This window comes from Manacus vitellinus, unplaced genomic scaffold (genome assembly GCF_001715985.3).
Source record: "Manacus vitellinus isolate BGI_N305 unplaced genomic scaffold, ASM171598v3 scaffold_0_pilon, whole genome shotgun sequence".
In the NCBI taxonomy this organism is placed as follows: Eukaryota; Metazoa; Chordata; class Aves; order Passeriformes; family Pipridae; genus Manacus; species Manacus vitellinus.
The window spans coordinates 19,394,810-19,413,320 of record NW_021938789.1 but is presented as its reverse complement, the minus strand read 5'-3'; the positions used below and the strand labels follow the sequence as shown (position 1 = coordinate 19,413,320).

General features: G+C 38.2%; 1 long non-coding RNA gene across 1 annotated transcript; it reads left to right on the top strand.

Moving 5' to 3' along the window:
- The first annotated feature begins 10,858 nt into the window (after positions 1-10,858).
- On the top strand, positions 10,859-17,266 carry LOC108638926. Its single transcript, XR_001920154.3, has 5 exons — positions 10,859-10,916; positions 11,685-11,827; positions 13,216-13,376; positions 16,352-16,493; positions 17,106-17,266. It is a non-coding gene; the product is annotated as an uncharacterized LOC108638926 (long non-coding RNA).
- The last annotated feature ends 1,245 nt before the right edge of the window (positions 17,267-18,511 follow it).

Genomic DNA, 18,511 nt, shown 5'->3' with positions numbered 1-18,511 from the left:
GTATCAAGCCATCAAGAGGAATTGGAGATTTGTGTGCAGTTACAACAAGAACAAAATCAAGTATGCAGTAGTAGAGAAAATGAAGGTAGATGTAGACAGAGATAGGAAAAACAAATAGTTGAAATAAATGGAAATGTGAAGGCAATAACTGGCAGCAGATTATTTCGTTAGTGTTTAAGGGTGTCTTTCTTCTTGATGTATATTTTTATGATCTTGATTATCCTCCAATTTATAGATTATTTTAAATGCTTTGGTGAATTGCTTTCAAAATATTTCTTTCTCTAGACAGAGGACCAGTGATTCTGAGACAGAGTGTTCTGATACTGCAAGCACTTATGCAGAAGTTTAGTATGGCAAAACTGCTCAAGAATACCTAAAATTAATTGTGTTTCTAATTCTTTTCAGGTCAGAGCTAAATTACATGATCTGTTTGTCCTCAAGCTAGTGATTCTGTTTCTGAATTGAAAGAGCCTCTGGTAAAAAATATTTCCCATTGCTGTCATATTTGGTTTTTTTAAGAACTCTAAAGCAAACCATTCTGGAATTCATTTTATCCAACTCCAATGGAATTAGTTCAGAGTACAAGTCATGAGAAGTAAACAAAAGATAATGTATACTCATCCGATTTCTTAAAAAATCACAACTTATTTATGGAAAAAATGCTGCATTTATCCATTTCTTTGCTGCAAGGCTACAAAAACAGGCACAGAGAGGCAAAGTTGGAGGTATGACCCTTAAGCAAATTGTGGCTATAACTAGGCAGGATCTAGTTGCATGTAAGTGGGAAGTGCGTGAACTTGGAAGATCAGCATTTATGAGCATGACAGATTTGGCCCTGTTGTATCAGGGAGTAAATTTGCCAGTAATGAGGCACAGATAAACATATAAAGTGACTCCAGGGTATGGATATAAAAATCAGATGGTTTGATTTACCATACACTAATGGCATTCTGATGTCTCAATGGGGAAAGATTTGTGTGGTTGCACTTGTTGTAGAGTTCAGAAAAAATGGTTCAGAAATGTTTAGATCCATTTTTGTCCTACATTTCCTATTATCATTCATACTGACTAAAACAAGTATAAAATGGCTCGATTCTGCAGCACTTCATTCTCATCCTGATCTGCATGATATGAATGGCAGGGAAAACAGTGAATTAAGCCACTAATTTGTCTTTTGACTTGTCATAGACAAGACAAATTACTTATGGGGAAAAATGAACACCTTGAAATTTTGCCACAACATTTACAAAGCAAATGGTAGCCTAATTATAGTTTTATGTTTATTCTCTCAGGATTTGTAACTTTTTTCTTTTCTTCACTGAGACATGTCTTCATCATTTTGAATGCTAACTCCTTAACTCTGGTAACTTCCCCTGCTTTACTTTGTTTAGCTGTGCCGATTTCCTTTTACCTGTTCCCAAGGGATTTCCGGTGAGTGGTACATGCTGGTGCTGTGCTCCCAGTATGGTGTCCTGCAGGGGTCTCTATGCTGACTGATAGGGTTTACCTCTCTTAGGTGTCTTTCTTCTACTTCTTTGAAATAAGATTCCTCATTTTTCCTAGCTCTTCTTTCTGAAGGTTAGCACAGCCATGGTGGTGCTTTTGGCCCTGTTATTCCTGTGTGTGCTTCCTGAATCTAAAAATATTATGGTCACTATCACAAACTGGTACTTCATCAAAAATAAATGGTTTAAACAGATCTTAGATCAAAATAATATTTGCTAATAAACTCTTGTTCTGACTCTCTGGACAAACTTTCCCAACACCATCTATCTTTCCTGTATTTTCTCTTGCCTCAGCCATCATATTTAACTTCCCCACATTTCATTCCATGAAAGTTTAAATACAAGCCTGGCAAACTGTTACTTTCAACTTGCCAAAGAGAAGATTATAAAATAGTAGCGAGTCACATACTGATTTTAAATTCATGCTTCCCACCCCAAAGAGTTAAAAAAATCACAAGGTTCCTAATTTGTCTTTGGTTTCTTGTTCTTTGTAGCATGCACATGAAAGTTCAGTTCTGAATGTGCATTCACACACAAACATGGGCACTTACTTAGGTCCTTTCTGTTAATTCAAATGGTGATATCAGTGTTGGACACAGGCAGTATGGCGGAGGTGTAGGAGACAAAGTGTTTGCCTGTCTTCCACTGCACTTCTCGTGTGCCAGGTGTATTTCAGGTGACCCTCAGAAAGAAGCTTGCAGAATTCTGGTGTAAGATAAACATTTTGCTATTCCATTGGAATTAAATACAGGAGGGTATGAAAGTGAACATATTCTGAATGAGAGGAGACCTTAGCATGTAGCTGAGTATGGAAGGACAATAAAATTGCTATATCTGACTAGCAGCTGCTTAGAAAACATCAGGTTACGTCAAGAGACCTGGTCTCCTTGGCAAGTCAAGGGCCATTTCTGTAGTACCAAGGTTCCACTATTTATCAAAAATCATCTTGTCACATCATCTCTAATAGGTTACGATACAGACCTTGAATGGTTTAACTGTCGGTAAGCTGAATTGAGGACTGAAAGCTGCTGACACATCGAATTGGACACATGCTGCATTTCCTGGTGAAAAAGCATTAGCAAAGGGTAATATTTTTCTGCTTTTCTTAGCTTAGAAGACACAGAAGGTTTATATACAAAGCAGTGACCTCATTTCATGACTACGCTGTTTATGTCATTTGCGTATGAGACATGACAGATCTGTGTCTTGACTTAGACCTTTCTTGCCACCATGTTTTTTTCAGCTCCTTGCTAAACAGCCATCTTCACATGTTGGCATTTTCTGTTCACTGAATTATCTTGAGGGAATTTTACAGTACTATTGAATTACTCATCTTTATTTCTATCAATAATAAGTATAAATGATAGAAGAATTCAAGAAATTGTACCTGTTTTAAATTTCCTTTTTACTCCCTTATTGTCAAGAGCATATTTCGTGGTCATCCTGTTTTCATGCCTGGTAGCTAAGGATATACATATATATGATAGACATATGCATATGTGAAAAAAAAAGCATATATATGACAAGTTGCAAGACACTGGAGCTCCAACAAGTTTATGTTATTTTTGAGGGCACAATAACAGCATAATATCAGCAATCTGTTGACTCAGCCTGGGAGATGATGCATATCCTTTCAAATAAATTAGCAATTGCAGCATCTGATAAGCTCTGTGGAGAATCACTGCATGGTGACACGATGCGTTTACTGGTTAATGTATTTTCTGTCAGAAAACAAAAGGCTACTGGATCAGCAAGTAATGGGTTACTGCACCATAATGGCTACAAAAATTAACTGCATAATTAACGTCAACCTGCCTAGATCATTGTAATAAGAAATTGATCTCTACCTGTGATGGCATTACTAATGGATATGTTCCTTTTTAAATTCTGCTCTGTCAAAATTTGCCTTTCACTGATTCCATGTTCAGTTAGTCTCTTGCCTGTTTATTCTAAGCAAACTGCAATGGTGCTATGAGAAGTACCAATTTTGCAGCTGTAGACCATGACTTCTCTGCTTAAACAGTCTCACCTCCTCAATGGTCCTGATGGTGCATTCTTAGAAGAGGTAAAAGCACGCACAGCATCTGTGTTTTAGTTTTTTGCCAAGTGATTTTGAAAGAATAACATCTGTGGCAATGACAATATGTTTGCTGTGATTACCAAACACATTTATTAGACTTATGGTCTCTACATCAGCTTAAAACTGCCCAGTGACCTTGGTGCTGCATCACTGAACTAGATGAATGATGCAATTCACAGAGATCTGCATACAGTTGCATAATAAAGATCTTGGCCAACACGTACCCTCTGCTAAGGTAGCATTTTAATTACTATTGCAAAAACAAAAAATCATTACCATTCTTTTGCCATGACATTAGGTGAAGTGATAATGGGTGAAAAGAGGTCACAAACACCAAACACTCATAGCTGTGAGTATAACAGACCACATGGGAAGCCACTGCTTTGCAGAGAACAGGGGGTAGATTTTCAAAAGCACAAAGGTCAGTCCTATCAAAAGTCACTGAGATCTGAGCTCAATTTTGTACTTTGGTGATTTTCCTGACAGCCTCTTGACAAGCACTCCTAAACAATCAAGTGCAAAAAGCCACCAGACTACCACAGGCAGTCTCCCAGAAGACTGGTGACCCACATATAGTTCTGGGTAGAGACAGCTGTAGCAATCAAGCGTAAGAAGCTCTCTCAATGTGTGGTTGCAAAATGTAATCCCTGGCTAGAACTTTATTCCTTTGGTTTTTTTCCAGTTAGTTTAACCCTCATCCCTGGACATTGAGTGGCCACAGTTTGTCTAGCTCAAGCACTAGCAGCTTGTTATCTGAGCTCTAAATGTATGATATGGAGTTTTACTGGGCTCTGGCTTTGCTCTTCAGCTTAGTAGATTGTTGGTTGCTCTCAATTTTAACCTTTAACACCTCTTCTCACTCTGCTGCTTAGCCAAAATTCTTCTTGCTCCTCATATTTCATTTCTTGGTTTCTGGTTCTAAATTCATGGGTTTAGTAATAATCTTACCATTTAAGAGTCTGAACCCTTGTTGCATTTTTTTGATACTCCACTTGCCTTCTGGAAAATACAGCACACGGAGAAAGAAGGAGTGCTAGTGAACAATGTGAAAATATTTTGGAAATAAAATTCTATCAGCACTTGGCCATCATTAGTCCTTTTGGTCTACACCTGACTGTGCAGTTAGGATTATATGTTATCTCATCAGTAGTTTTGAGAGAGAAACTTCTAATATGTTTTGTGAGTAAAAGGTAGTAGTTTTAATGCAAATACCTTATTGACACCTGAAATATGATCAAGGCCTTAGAGGTGATACCACTGCATATCTCAATGAAAAGACTCCAGAAAGAGAATACCCTAATGTTTAAAGAGGCATAAAGTGAGCACTAGATTTTATCTCTCCATTGTAGAACGATGTGATAGTCATGCATTACTGTTCCATTGCTCTTCTGAATTGCAAACTGAATGGAGGAAGAGCAGTGTTGATGCACTGCAGAATGTGAAACAGTTTAGGCAGTTATTCCTTGTGAAAAGTAGTAATGACACTTGGCTCTTCAGGAGAAGCAGGCGTGACAATGTGATCCACTTTAAAGTGCACTTGTGCATTTTGCTTAGTGAGTCAATTTGTTGAAGGAAGATGATACTAAGTGACACTAATAACCACAAAAAGGATGAGTGCAGCATAAATTTGCTTATATTTCAGACATTGTGCACATGGTGCATAGAGATCTGCAGAGTGTTGCAGAGTAGCAGCACTGCGATATATCTCACCTGCATAATGAGTACTGCTGAATAACTGTTGGAACTGCATAGGAAACCCTTTGACTGAGATATGAGCACACCTAATGCTTCCTGCCTTATAAAGAGGACCACTTGTCAAAAGAGAAAATCACTCTGGAGATGTGAATTTCTGAGGGCAGAGGTGACATGCTTAATGGAGCGCTTTGCAATTTGCTTCACAGCCATCCCTGCCTATATGCTTACATTCTGTGTTTCCAGCACACCAGTCTGATTATTACTTGGGTCCTGCTGCAAAGGAGGAGGCTCAGATCAGTTGCTAAGGTTAGTGGCTAAGAATACCCTGAAGTGCAGCAGGAATCTCCACATAAGTGTCCACTGGACCCACAACCTTTGTTCAGTGAATAATGTAGAGATGTTTTTGCTAAGATAAATCATGTCTCTCTCCCTGCTGCTCTTGGCCAGGAGATGTATGTTCAGCTCCTAAGCTATGACTGTGGCTTACTGAAGAGCTATGGTCCCCATGTGACCACAGTTCTTACAGGTCCTTCGTCTGGTTCCACCAGATGAAATATTGCGTGTGTTACATGATCAAGCAGAATGAAAGGCATTTTCCTATTTCAGACCAATTAAAACTTTCTAACTGTTATAGCAGCTGAATAGTCACAGATTCATGAAAAAATCACTGCAGGAAAGAACACTGGGAGGCCATTTAGTCCATCCCCTGTCTCAAAGAAGGTTTGACATAGTTTTTAACACCATGATATGACAGGGTGACTTTTTCTTTAAAACTAACTTTTCTCGCAGTAGATCTTTCAGACAACTATACTGAAGATCTACATCTTCCTTTAATGGTAGGTGGCATATACTGGACAGTGTATGTTTGTTCTTTCTGTGCATGTGTGTGTGTATATATATATGTGGGTGTGTGTGTGTATGTGTGTGTGTGTATGTACTGGCAGGGATGCTGAAGGTAGGTTCACTAATGATAGACTGCTAGTTATCTGATTTTGAGTCATTAAGTTACAAGGGAGACCATGGTGCAAAACAAACTGCTAGAGGATCTCTACAGCCTAGTTCCAGATTTTACGTCCTTACCACTCATTGCTGGAAACTCAAAGGCCATACCAGGGAAAGAGTCACTCTATACATGCCTGGTTCCTCATGTTTTTTGCTTAAAAATGCAATTCTAACCACTATCAGAAAACGAACACAGAGCTAGGTGGGGCTTTCATCTGACAAAAGACCATAATTCTTATTCTTTTAGTTATTATCGTCACCCTCATCATTGCTATGCAGTGCCTAATGGCTAATCAAGAATGATACCTGGGCAATGTACAAGCAGTGAATAATGTCTCTTTCCCAAAGCAGCTTATGCTGGTGAAATATGACTGCAGTAGCAGCACACAATTGCATTAAAAATATCATTGCATTAAAACACTGCAAAGCTTTCCCTCTGTATAGCCTAACTAGTGCACCACAGAAGGCACTTTACTCTGTTATCACTGCAGTATGGGACTAATGATCTTGTTGGGCTTTGTGTACTTTATTGCATAGTTTGTGTACTTGGGCACTTGAATGTTTTCTAGCTGTGCCAGGGATATTTGCATTCTGATTGCTTAACAAAACAATGTTGCACATTTAAGGAAAGTAGACATGCAAATACAATGCATGGCAACAGTTATAATATCCTTGGTGCCTACAAATCCCTATGCATGTAATGTCCTGCATTCAGATGTGAATGAACCAGACGATGTGAAGCTAAAAGCATCAGTTGGTGCATAAATTATTTACAAGTGTTTACCAAAATTTTTCAAGCAGCTCAAGGAGTTAAGGGGATAAGGTTTTGTCTGTTAAAAAAAGGAATTGTGGTTAATACACTGGATTGAAACTTGGTCCACATGAATTCAGCTCGGGCACTTTGCTGGATTTCCTATCAGACACATTGGGCAATAACTTGGGCTTTGAATCCTAAAGGGGCTTAGTGACATATCCCATATTGCTTTAGATGCAGGCATCTTTCAGCATCTGGCCCTGAGACTTCTCAGTGAAGATAATGATACTTTCACAATTCATAAAGATGCTGTGAGGAGAGCTTAATTCCTTAAAAACTAACAGACACTCAGATGATGGAGCCTAAAGGCAAGTCACAAAATAGTCCTTTCCCAAATTAGTAAGTTTTCTTTTAATTGGGACACAAGATCCCCCCATATGCATGTCTCCAGTCTTTAAACCCAGTGGACTTCATATCAGATGGGATGGCCCTAATGACTAATGATGGACTATGTGAATGACATAATCTAGTGGAGCCAGGCAGGCAGCCTCCAGCCAGCAAGATGCTCTACTGCTTGCCATGTTCTTCTCGTCCTCTGCCTTTTCCCTGCTTTTTCCCTGTCACTGTACACCTCACTTCTTCCCAGTGATCACAACTTCCTAGTGTAGGGAGGGGAAAAAATTAAAGATCTCAGGCAGAGTGTCTGTCTCTCTTCCTTTGATGATCCTCATTAAAACCTTCAGGGAGCAAGCTGAAGAGTGGAAAACATAGATGTCCCAAGGCCTCTATAGGTATGAACAAATGTGACCACTCCCATTCCTTGCTTAGGAGTCTTGGTTTTAAAATATGGGAGGCATAAACTACAGCAGCATTGGGAAATAATTACACAGTTTATTGACATGAGGAATGCATCTTGTGTGAGGCAGCTGAGAGCAGTAGAGGTATTTGTGCCAGATCTAAACCCACTTGTGAGCTAATTCAATGAAGGGCTTCATTTTATAAATAGTCTGTAGTGTTTTAAATAATCAAATATCTGTAACTCTGTTGTTCAGTCTATTTCTGTAGGTAGTAATCAGTCCAATGAGATCCAGAAATGTTTTTGCAGTAAACTCCATTAATATATATATCCTGCAGTCCAGTGTGACAAGACAATGTGCATGGTCAGCAGCAATTCTTTACAATAGTTAATCCATCACATGCTCTTGATATTCTGTTTATTACTATTTATGGTAAGTACTTTGTCCTTGATAGGGTGTATTCCATTTTAACAAATAGATGCACAAGTGATCTTTTTGATGGTATTTGTTCAGAACAGAGACACAAATTCCCATTCCATCTGAATGAACAGAAACAACCTAAGTGTTGGAAATTTGAGGGAAAGTTTGAACTCAACATTCATAAAACTTTTGGAGAACTAGATGATATTTTTCTGTTTTACCTCAGTATGTCCTAGGATGTGCTTAAGTGGACCAGATTTACAAATAAATCACTGGTAAATAGCAAATTTGGTGTAGGCATAGGCACAAGTAGATAAGATGTCCAGAAAGAATCAAATTACAGGAGTAGGCTGTTTCCAATTTCAGGAGTTCAAAGCTAACTTAAGCTGCTATGTCTCAGATTTCAGTTAGCTTGGATCACTGAAAAAGCATTGCATAGCTTTGTGTTAGTTAGAAGTATGGAGAAGAGGAAATTGCACTATTCTTTATACTTTTGAATACAAACACAAAGAACTGGGTCAATGCCTTCATCACAGAAATGCTTGTATTATTTTGCTTATCCCTTTTTGCATGCAGTGCGCGTTTTATAAAGTTGCATTCCATTATTAAGGAATTTGAACTGAAATCAAATAGCAAGGAAAAGGAAAAATAAGATTTTCAGTCTATCCAAATGTTTCATACTAATTAATCTGATCCTAGACAAATATTTCTATATCATCAGGGAAATTAGACTGAATGAACTATTTTCATTATTTTCTTTTAAAGTCAGCTGTTCTTTAGATTAATTTCTAATAAACATTAAACAGAGAAAATAATTTTCTACCTCATTTGGATACTGCTCCAGCCTCCATTCAAGTCAATAGAAATCCTTTCACTAGATTCACTGGTGTTAGGGTAGAGCTGTTATTGTTCACTGTGAAAACTGAGAACATATAAGTTCCTGATAGTGATGGTGGATACCATTTCAACTGTTCATAAACTGTATATCAAGTGGAATATAATAGATATCAGCACATATCCCAATATTATTAAAACTTTTGGAAAAGTGCACAAGGAACAAAGGGAGATTTGTCTCTCTTTTTATCTCTCGCTAATCAGTCTGGTTGGTGGATAGGCTGGGACCAGTCCTTAGGATTTTTCTACTTGTGATGACTTATGATGCTCTTGTAACCCTGTCATGCTGTTCAGACACAATTAGGCATGCACAAAGAGATGCTGTGATCGAAATATGTCTGCTTTCAATGTATAAAGCAGTCACTTCACTGTCTAATGGATGTAAGAGATGTCTAAGGGCTTCAGTGAGCCGCTAGGCTATGCCAAGGAGACACCCAAAGAGCTTTTGCTGGATGGTCTTTCTCAGTCTCCAGTTGCTGTCCTCCAACTCCTTGTGTTTCCCCTTAGAATGTTATGTTTCTATATTTTTCCTTATGATTCTGCTACACACTTCCTCACAGTTCTTTCTCACAACACTGAATTTCCACAACCACCTAAGCCAAAGTTTTGTACCTTGGCTGATTGGATCTAGACATTGCACGATTCAGGTGAACTAGAGTCGAAAATTACTCAATGCATAAGAAATGGAATAATTTTTTTTGCCACTCCCTCTCTTCTTCTGCAGTCCTTTATCTTCCCGCTCTGTCACTACACTGCTCCTATCCACTGTCCATCTTAGATTCACTGATTCCCTTCCCTGTATCTTAATCTCCCCCAAAAAGAAGTTCTTCACAGGGTCCTGCATTATCCTGAGGAGTGATGTGCCAGTAGTAGATCCTGAAGCAAGGAAGCATGGTGGACATCACCCATCTCTTCTCCTTCTCACCTCTGGTGAGTGGCACTGGGAAACCGTTTAGGCACCACAATACCACCTATTGTCAAATGAATGGGTTTTACAGGAGTAGAAACAGTCAGTTCAGGGAGTCCTGGAAGGACAACCATGGGCAGGCTGGGCCCCCAGATACCAGATCATTTGATATTGTTCATTATACACTTATATTTTATTGTGCAATACACATTTACAACAGAACTGTATGGTAGCAATGCCTCCCTCACCGTATGTTCTTACAACTGCATTCTCATTGTATGTAAATCAGTGTATTTGAGTAACCCTGGTCAAGCCATACCATCTATAATGTCTGTCAATCCAGCCTGTAATTTTAAATGGGGAGCATGGGGAGCATTGATCGAGTAGGCTGTCCTCCACGCTGGTGCAGAATGTACAATTTCTATGATTCTGTGATTCTATGATTTCATCCACAAGTTCCTGCAGTAAGGGGAATTACTCTTCCCTCCAAGAATGATACTAAACACCATTCTAGTGCTCAGGATGGGAAACTAGTGCAAAAAAAGATTGGATTTTACTCTGAGTTGCACTACAGCAGACTTGGATCATTGGCAAATATCAGTGGGTGGATTGTAGGAATATCAAGGCCTGAGATGTCTGTCCATATGGCTGGTCAACAGCAGGGTTTAGGTTTAAGGACAGAAAAATGGACAGTTTTCTAATTTCTATTTTTCTCCTTTTTTTTTTTTTTCACAGTTTGAAATAGCTGTGACATGCCTGAGAAAGAAAAGTTTGTGTTAGCAAAATTGCTTTCACATTTTTAATGACTAAACTTGAAAGCCGACTCCTTCTGGTTCAGACAAACATTAATCAGTAGAAACAGGTACTTGTAAATAAATTAACTCATGCCATAGCCTCCTCTACACCTTTCTCGCTTCAGAAGCTGAGAAATCACAATATACCTTAGGGAAAATTGTTTTATTTGGTGCTATAATCTAAAAAGATCCCAGGGAAGAAATAAATACAAATCAGAAGTAAAATAAATGCTTGTCTCTAATGAAAAGAAGGAGACTGCTTGATTGGTTTGTGAATCTTAGCATCTACAAAATTGAGGTCACTATTGTGAAGGGGATCAGTCAGTTTCTAATCTATGTCTTTAGTGCAGCATTACCCATTCATCAGAAATATTTAGGGAAAAGTCCAACAAAGCTCGAGGCTTGGGCAGAATTCATTATTCAGTACCCAACTTTCTCTTCATGAGATGCATATTTAGAGCAGTAGATATATTTATCCAGTGAAGAACTCTACTTGAATCCAAAAGCTTTTCCTTGCTAAAGCTCTGAAAGGTCTCTTGGAGGTGTCTTCTCTTCAGCAAGTCCATACCTATCCCTAAGGGAATCATGAAGTACGCCCTTATTTACTTTTAAAGCTATTTTCGTAAACTATCAATCCAATGTAAAGATTTACAAGCATAGCAGGTAATCTTTGCTTACTGATCCCATAAATCATGCCTGTAAAATCACTATCCCAAGCAATGTTTAATGCACAAACTACATTGCACTAATGCTACATTTTGTCCAAGGAAAAATTAATTATTTAGGCTAATGATTTTTGCTGTCTTGGTGAATTCCAACTTGATTTATTCCCATAGGTTTTATTTCATTCTTCCTACGAAACTGAAGAACACTGCACCATATGCACACCTTCTCTGTACAGCCCACAGACTGCTTGTGGCAGTGTGGACTCAGTGACTGGCCATTAAGCACTGGGCTACCCCTGGATGCATAGTTGCAGGTAGTTCCTCTATGCTAACAGTAAAATATTACATTATATGGTTGGGGGAAGTGGATGCAAGAAAGGAGGGACACTCAGAACACGTTTTCGTTGCAGTGTTCTGTCTGTCTGCAGCAGTACTTTTTATGTACAGCTTTATTGTACAAGAGTCCTTGTTGCCCTTCATCTATGCGCTTACTTTTTGCAGAAAAAATATATAGTTCTGCTAAACTATTTTAACAATTAGCATAGTTACCGATTTTTAGGAAAAAACCCACAAAACTTTTGCACAAGCATTTCCACTGACTTAAGAAGGGAGAATGACAGAATTGCATCACAGAGTCAGAGAAATGTTGTTTGGAAGGAACATCAGAGGGACGCTTGTCCAGCCACCCCATCAGAGCCTTACTATCCCCAGCACTGAGTTATGTCAGCCATGGGTTTGTCTAGCCAAGTCTTGAAAACTTCCTAGTATGTCCACATCATTCATGGGCAACCTGTTACAGTTTCTTCTGATGTCCAACCTGGCTATTGCCTCTTGTGCCATTTGCCACAGCTGAGGAGTTTGTCTCTGCAATTTTGTATCTGCTTCAGAAAGTTGTAGGCTACTATTAGATTGCTCATTAACCTTCTCTTTGTCAGAGTATGATGTCTCAACCTCTCTACATGGCACATGTGCTGTAGGTCTGCAAACACATTTTCTGTTTTCTAATGTCAAGATAAATCTCAACATTTTGTTGAGAAAAATTTTATTGGCAAAACTGCCAATAACTTGACTAAAGTAAATGTCTGAGATGAGACATAAGGGTTTAATATCAAGGCCTGTACAGTACACTGAAATATCTAAGCAGGTCTATTTTATTGAGTCTATCATTCCCACATTTAAGTGAACACTTAAAATTAGATTTTCTGCTTTTCTTATAGGAAGTGGTCATGCAGCACAAAAGATTGTTGGTTGAACAAAAAGCAAGCAAAAAGTATAGCAGGTATAGAAAATGCTCAGATCAACACAAACCCCAAGCCTCTCTCCCAGCAGGACATTATGAGAAGATTTCAGTTTTATCAGCTTGTAGACAGTAACCATGGAAGCCACTGGGAACACTATAGTAATTCTACAACTGTTTAATTCAGTAGACAATAAATGAAGTGTTATTTGGTTCCCTTTACAAGTGGAAGGGGAAAAACTTAAAATGGAGCTTGCTACAAAGTATGCTGTTTCTGTAATTTCACAGCAGGACAATCATAGACCACTTAAAACCACAAAGCTGTAGAAATTCTCAGAGCTTCTAAAGCATGCATCATTCGCTGGGGCCTTATGATACTGAAGGTAGTGTAAAACTGTAAACAGCATGTGCTAAGCTTCTGTATTGTACAGCAAATTCTGTGTTGTATGTTGTCTTCTGTTTCAGAAAACGGCTGTAAGACTTTCAGCTGTTATCAGCAAGGCATAAAATTCCTGCAGATTCCAAGAAATTATGAACCCAACCCAAAAGTTACCTGTACTCAGGACAAGATATTTGGGACCTTTGACATCACAATTGGAACTTTAGTGCATACAAAAACCACACAGGTACTTGAGTTTTGACTATGAAGTTTGCACATTCAGATTTCATATACTCCAAATTTCCATATAACCCTGGTGAGCTATCTGAGTAACTCTAAGCATAAATAGATTACTTGAAACATTAATTCTGATCCAGTAATTATATAAGTATTTTACCTAAAATATACCAGAAGAGATCAGGAGACTTCCACATGATATAATTTCTTATTGTGCTGAGGAAGATGTGGGTCTAATTCGGGTAAGGAACATAACTGAATCTGAGTCTCCTCTGGGTTTCCCCCTCCCATATAAACATTACATGGTTAAGTAAATATGTGGCATCACTACTTCCATGCTAATATGGGTAAGTGACAAGTGGTTTTGGCAGCTAACAACCATACTGAATACTGAATACTGAATTTGGCTTAGCATAAGGGACTGAGTGTTTCTCACTATTTAGAAATGGCTTTTTTAGCTTGCTGGCTATTGTGAGCTTAGATGCTCAACTGAATATGAATTCTGCTAAAAGTTCAACACCACAGCTGTTGGTACATCTCCTTCATTTATTCCCTCACCAGTTTTAGAAAAAACACCTCAAGTATCCCCACTTACCCCAGAAAAACATCAGACACACATATCATCAGATCAATAATAGATTTATTTTCCTTCTCCAAGAGGGATCAACAGAAGACTGCCCAACAGATACCCCTAAACAGCTAGTTAAATGATACACTTCTGCCTACATTCCCTTTTTCTCCCTTTTTAACTTCTCAATTTTTTCCTTTTACCACCCTCATCCACTCCCAAATAAACAGGCTGTTCCTACTTACTTTTTCCTGTTGTCCCTAATTTTGCTCCTTTATACCTCTTCAGTGTTTGTGATATGTTTGCACTGGTAATTTCTAGCTCCATCAGCAATTCCTTTAAGTTAGTGACCCCTTTTTGTTATCAATCAGTTCTCATTTCTGCTACTTCTTATGTTGCTATCTTGTTAATGTAGCCATGTCAGAATTAGATTTCTATGTATGTGTTCCCCCCTTATAGCTCTTTGTAGTATGTTATTATTTCTTGTGTTATTATTTTGCTAGTGTAACTCCATGCCAGGGCTGGCCATCTGTGTGTATACTCTAACAAGTGCTAGGCTGGTGTGTGTGGTGAATCTTGTACATTTTAGATACATTCCTTACTGCAGTAGAAGATTAATCCCTAATACATGAACAGAATTATCATCTCTCACTGTTGGTTAGCACACCAGGAATATTGCCTGATTCATAACAACTTGGAGACATGAGATGTTGCTGCACACATCATCAAGAAGTTTCTGATGGACACAAGAAGTATATATCATCCCAAGATGTTGTGATATATTGAAATTAAGTAAAAGTTATTTTAATTTGATTTTGCACATGAAGGCAGAGTACTAAATCATATACAGAAAATCATAATCAAAGATTCCCTGAATTTGTTTCTAAATCTCTTCCAGATTTGCCCAGATTGACAAAAAAGCTCTTAGATTAATTTGGAGAGTTAAAAAAAAAAAAAAAAAAGATTAACCAAGAGCTGTGTTTGGTTGCAAATAATCAGTTTCTTGTTTCTTTTAAAATATAATTAATAATAATAGAAAAATATTATTAGCAGCTGTCTCTGTCCCCATTGAACTGTCTCTGCTTGGGAAATTAACTGCTGCTGGATTTGGCTCCTCATCATTGTATGTTTGCATTCATTTAAGCCTTAACGCTCTCTCACCCTAAAACATCTTCCCTTAACGCTGGAATGCCCTTCAGAACTCAATCTTGATGCCTACCTCCATGATAGGACTGCACCTAACTTACATGGGTCACTGGTAGAATATATATATATCTATTATAATACGTGGATATTTTCCTGTAGCAGATGACTAGTGTAAATGGCCTGAATTATTCCCTACGAATACAACGAATTCAGCCCAGATGGTGAATTCTTAAGACTCTTGTCTTCAAGGACAGAGAGCTTCTGAACAGATGGTTTTTGAAAGTGGAAATTATTTCATTTTCAAAGGGTTTCTATTATTTGCCAAAGGAAATTATATCAAACATGTCACGTCAACTTTTTACTGTCCTGTCACAAAAGGGTTGCCTGAAACATCTACTCAGTCATTTCAAGCAAACTCTACCAGTGGTAAAACTCTCCTCGAGACCTCTTATACTGCCTTGTGGTTTGAGCTGTCTCTGATCTCCTGTAGAAAAGCAGTAGATAATTAGACAAATTATGTCTTAGAAGTGTTTCTGTAGAACACAATTTAAAGGGTTTAACATCTGATTAGTAGAGTGAGCAAAGGTGTGTTCAACTAGCTGAAACACAGCAGGCATCTGAATATTGTAATTTACTGGTCCACTGTCTTGTATAATTTTGTCATGGAGAAGGTACATCAAATATGTGGTTATGATAGTAGGATACATTCTTTTTTGTACCACAAAAATTTCTGTGCTTCCATTCCTTGTACAATATATCGAGTATGTTAAGATATGTGCTGCTATTTTAAATAATACTGGCTGATGAATCTGCTGGGACTGTTATGTGAAAAATTTATTAGGGTTTATTTGCCTCATAATTTAGCTTCCAAATTGTTCCCTCTGACCCTCGATACATGACTTCAAAGTGACAACTCATATGCTTAAATGTTGGCATACTTTCGTTAAACTGCAGTTTTCTGTGACCACATTATTCAGGATGAGTGTAGGAATCATAAGAATAACATCATGAACAAATAAAGTGAATGAACAGAGAAATGAATAAATGTTCAAATAAATAAAAAATCTACAGTGCCTCTCATTATGTATACATGCCCATTTCATGTGTTCTTGAAGGACAGCTACTTCTATGAATAAAAATTTAAGTACAGACTTAGCCAAAGAGAATAAACCAGTCAGGGGAGCGGGGGGCAAGGGAGAGGGGGAAACTGTGAATACTCTTTTGCTGTATCTGATTGGCTCCAATAGAAAAATCTGCTGATATTTTAATAGATTGATGGATATGATAGATCTCTTGACTGAAAAAAAAGTAAGATGAACTTTCCTCTGAAGATGGACTTGCAACCAAAGATCCTCAATCTTTAGCAGAAAAGGAGCCTAAATGCCCTGATGAACTATATCTGCTTGTTCTGAGGTGAGTTTATGCAGTGGTTTAACCCCAATCAGCTACCACGTAGCACTTGCTCACTTCTCCACCAGTGGGATAGGGGAGAGAATCAAAAGGATAAAAAAGAGAAAACTCATGGGTTGACATAAAAATAATTTAATAGTTAAAGAAAAAGCCACACATGCAAGCAAAGCAAAACAAGGAATTCATTCACCCCTTCCCCTGGGTAGGTTGGTGTTCAGCCATCCCCAAGAAAACAGGGTCCATCACATGTGACAATGACTTGGGAAGACAAATACCATAATTTCAAATATCCCCTTCTTCCTCCCCCAGCTCAATATGCTGAGCATGATGCCATATGGTATGGAGTATCCCTATGGTCAGTAGGGGTCAGCAGTCCTGGCTGTGTCCTCTCCCAACTCCTTGTGCACTCCCAGTCCCTTTGCTGTTAGTATGAGGAGCAGAAAAGGCCTTGATGCTGTACAAGTCCTGCTCAGCAATAACAATAACATCTCTACGTTATCAACCCTGTTTTCATTAAAAATCCAAATCACAGCCCCATACCAGCTACTGTAGAGAAAAGTAACTCTACACGAGTCAAAACCAGAACAGTCTAGCAGATTTACATTTATTCCTCAGGACCTGCATCATCTCGAGAAACTGGGTGACTGAAACCAGCCAACTTGCCTGAAACCTGCTGACCTATAAAAAAAAAATTAATTAAAAAAATACATTATCTTTTAATCTCAGACTTTCAAACTCTGTATGCAGTATTTATTAGAGAAAATGTTAGTTTAAAATTTTATAATTAAAATAGTTATTTAAACCAGCAATTGTTGCTATTATCTATATGACTATAGACCTTAGCTGGACCAGTCTGGACATTACTTTAGTTGCTGAACAGTGATGTTTAATAGGAAAGGGAAGGGATTCCGCTGAGTGTAGAGGGAGAATGGATGTAACATACGCTATTCAAAGTATCTGAAATTGTTATGCAGTGTATTTAAACATTAATTAACTGTATAAATACAGTTCAGTAAATAATGTATGCATAGAAGTAGAGTTTTACTGATTATTAGTTATGAATTGAAGTATCTGCATTTATGGTAGTTTCAATATTATATATTGTATCACATACTAAACCCAGAAAGGAACCGTCTAACCCTGCAACATCAAATTACTTTAATTACAGTAAATAGAACCACAGTTATATATTATGTAATTCTTTCAGGCACTCAAAAGCTCTATCCATCTGTACCTCTACACCATCACTAAAACAGGATATCGAGGGGCATAAGTCATGATGCACTCCTCTGCAATGACCTCTTTTCCATGCTGGTTCTTCCTGCAATGGGAGGGCATGGGATAATGTACTTGATCCTTCTCACTGGGATCCTCTAAATATCAGATTAATTTCCATGGGAATGATTTTACTTCTCATAGCTTTCTATCATGGGATATATACTTCTATAGTATAATAAAATCTTCTTGTACAGCATTGGGTACATAAGAGAAACATATTTTGTTGTCCAGTGCTAATTGGATTAAAACAGGTGTCTGTATGAGATGAGGGCACACATTTACCCTCTTGAAGCTCCACCTGAACCTTGGCACTGATCCTCCTTTGTTCTAGTTTCAGAGGCTGAAGCCATGTTAGCTGTACAGTTCTTTTTACTGTCCATACCCAGCTATGCCAAGGCAAGGCCCTCAAAATGCAGGAGAAATTGTTCACACACAATCTTTGTTCTCCAAAAAAAGTTCCCTGCTTTGTATGCAACCTGAACCATCAGGGATCTCAATGGCACATCAAGATTATCTGACCTGAAGGCTTAATAAACATTTCTCTTCCAGCAAGGAATTTAGATACATGAATGCCTTCTCCCTATTCTGGAAAGCCTATAGGCATCAAATAGTTGAACTGGTTTTCTGTATAAATATCCCCCAACCCTTTGTCAGATGGCACAGTGAAAGGGACAGACAGGAGTTAAAGGCAAGGAAGGTATTGTTCCATGCAGGGGGGAGGAACTAAGGAGTGTTATCTGGTT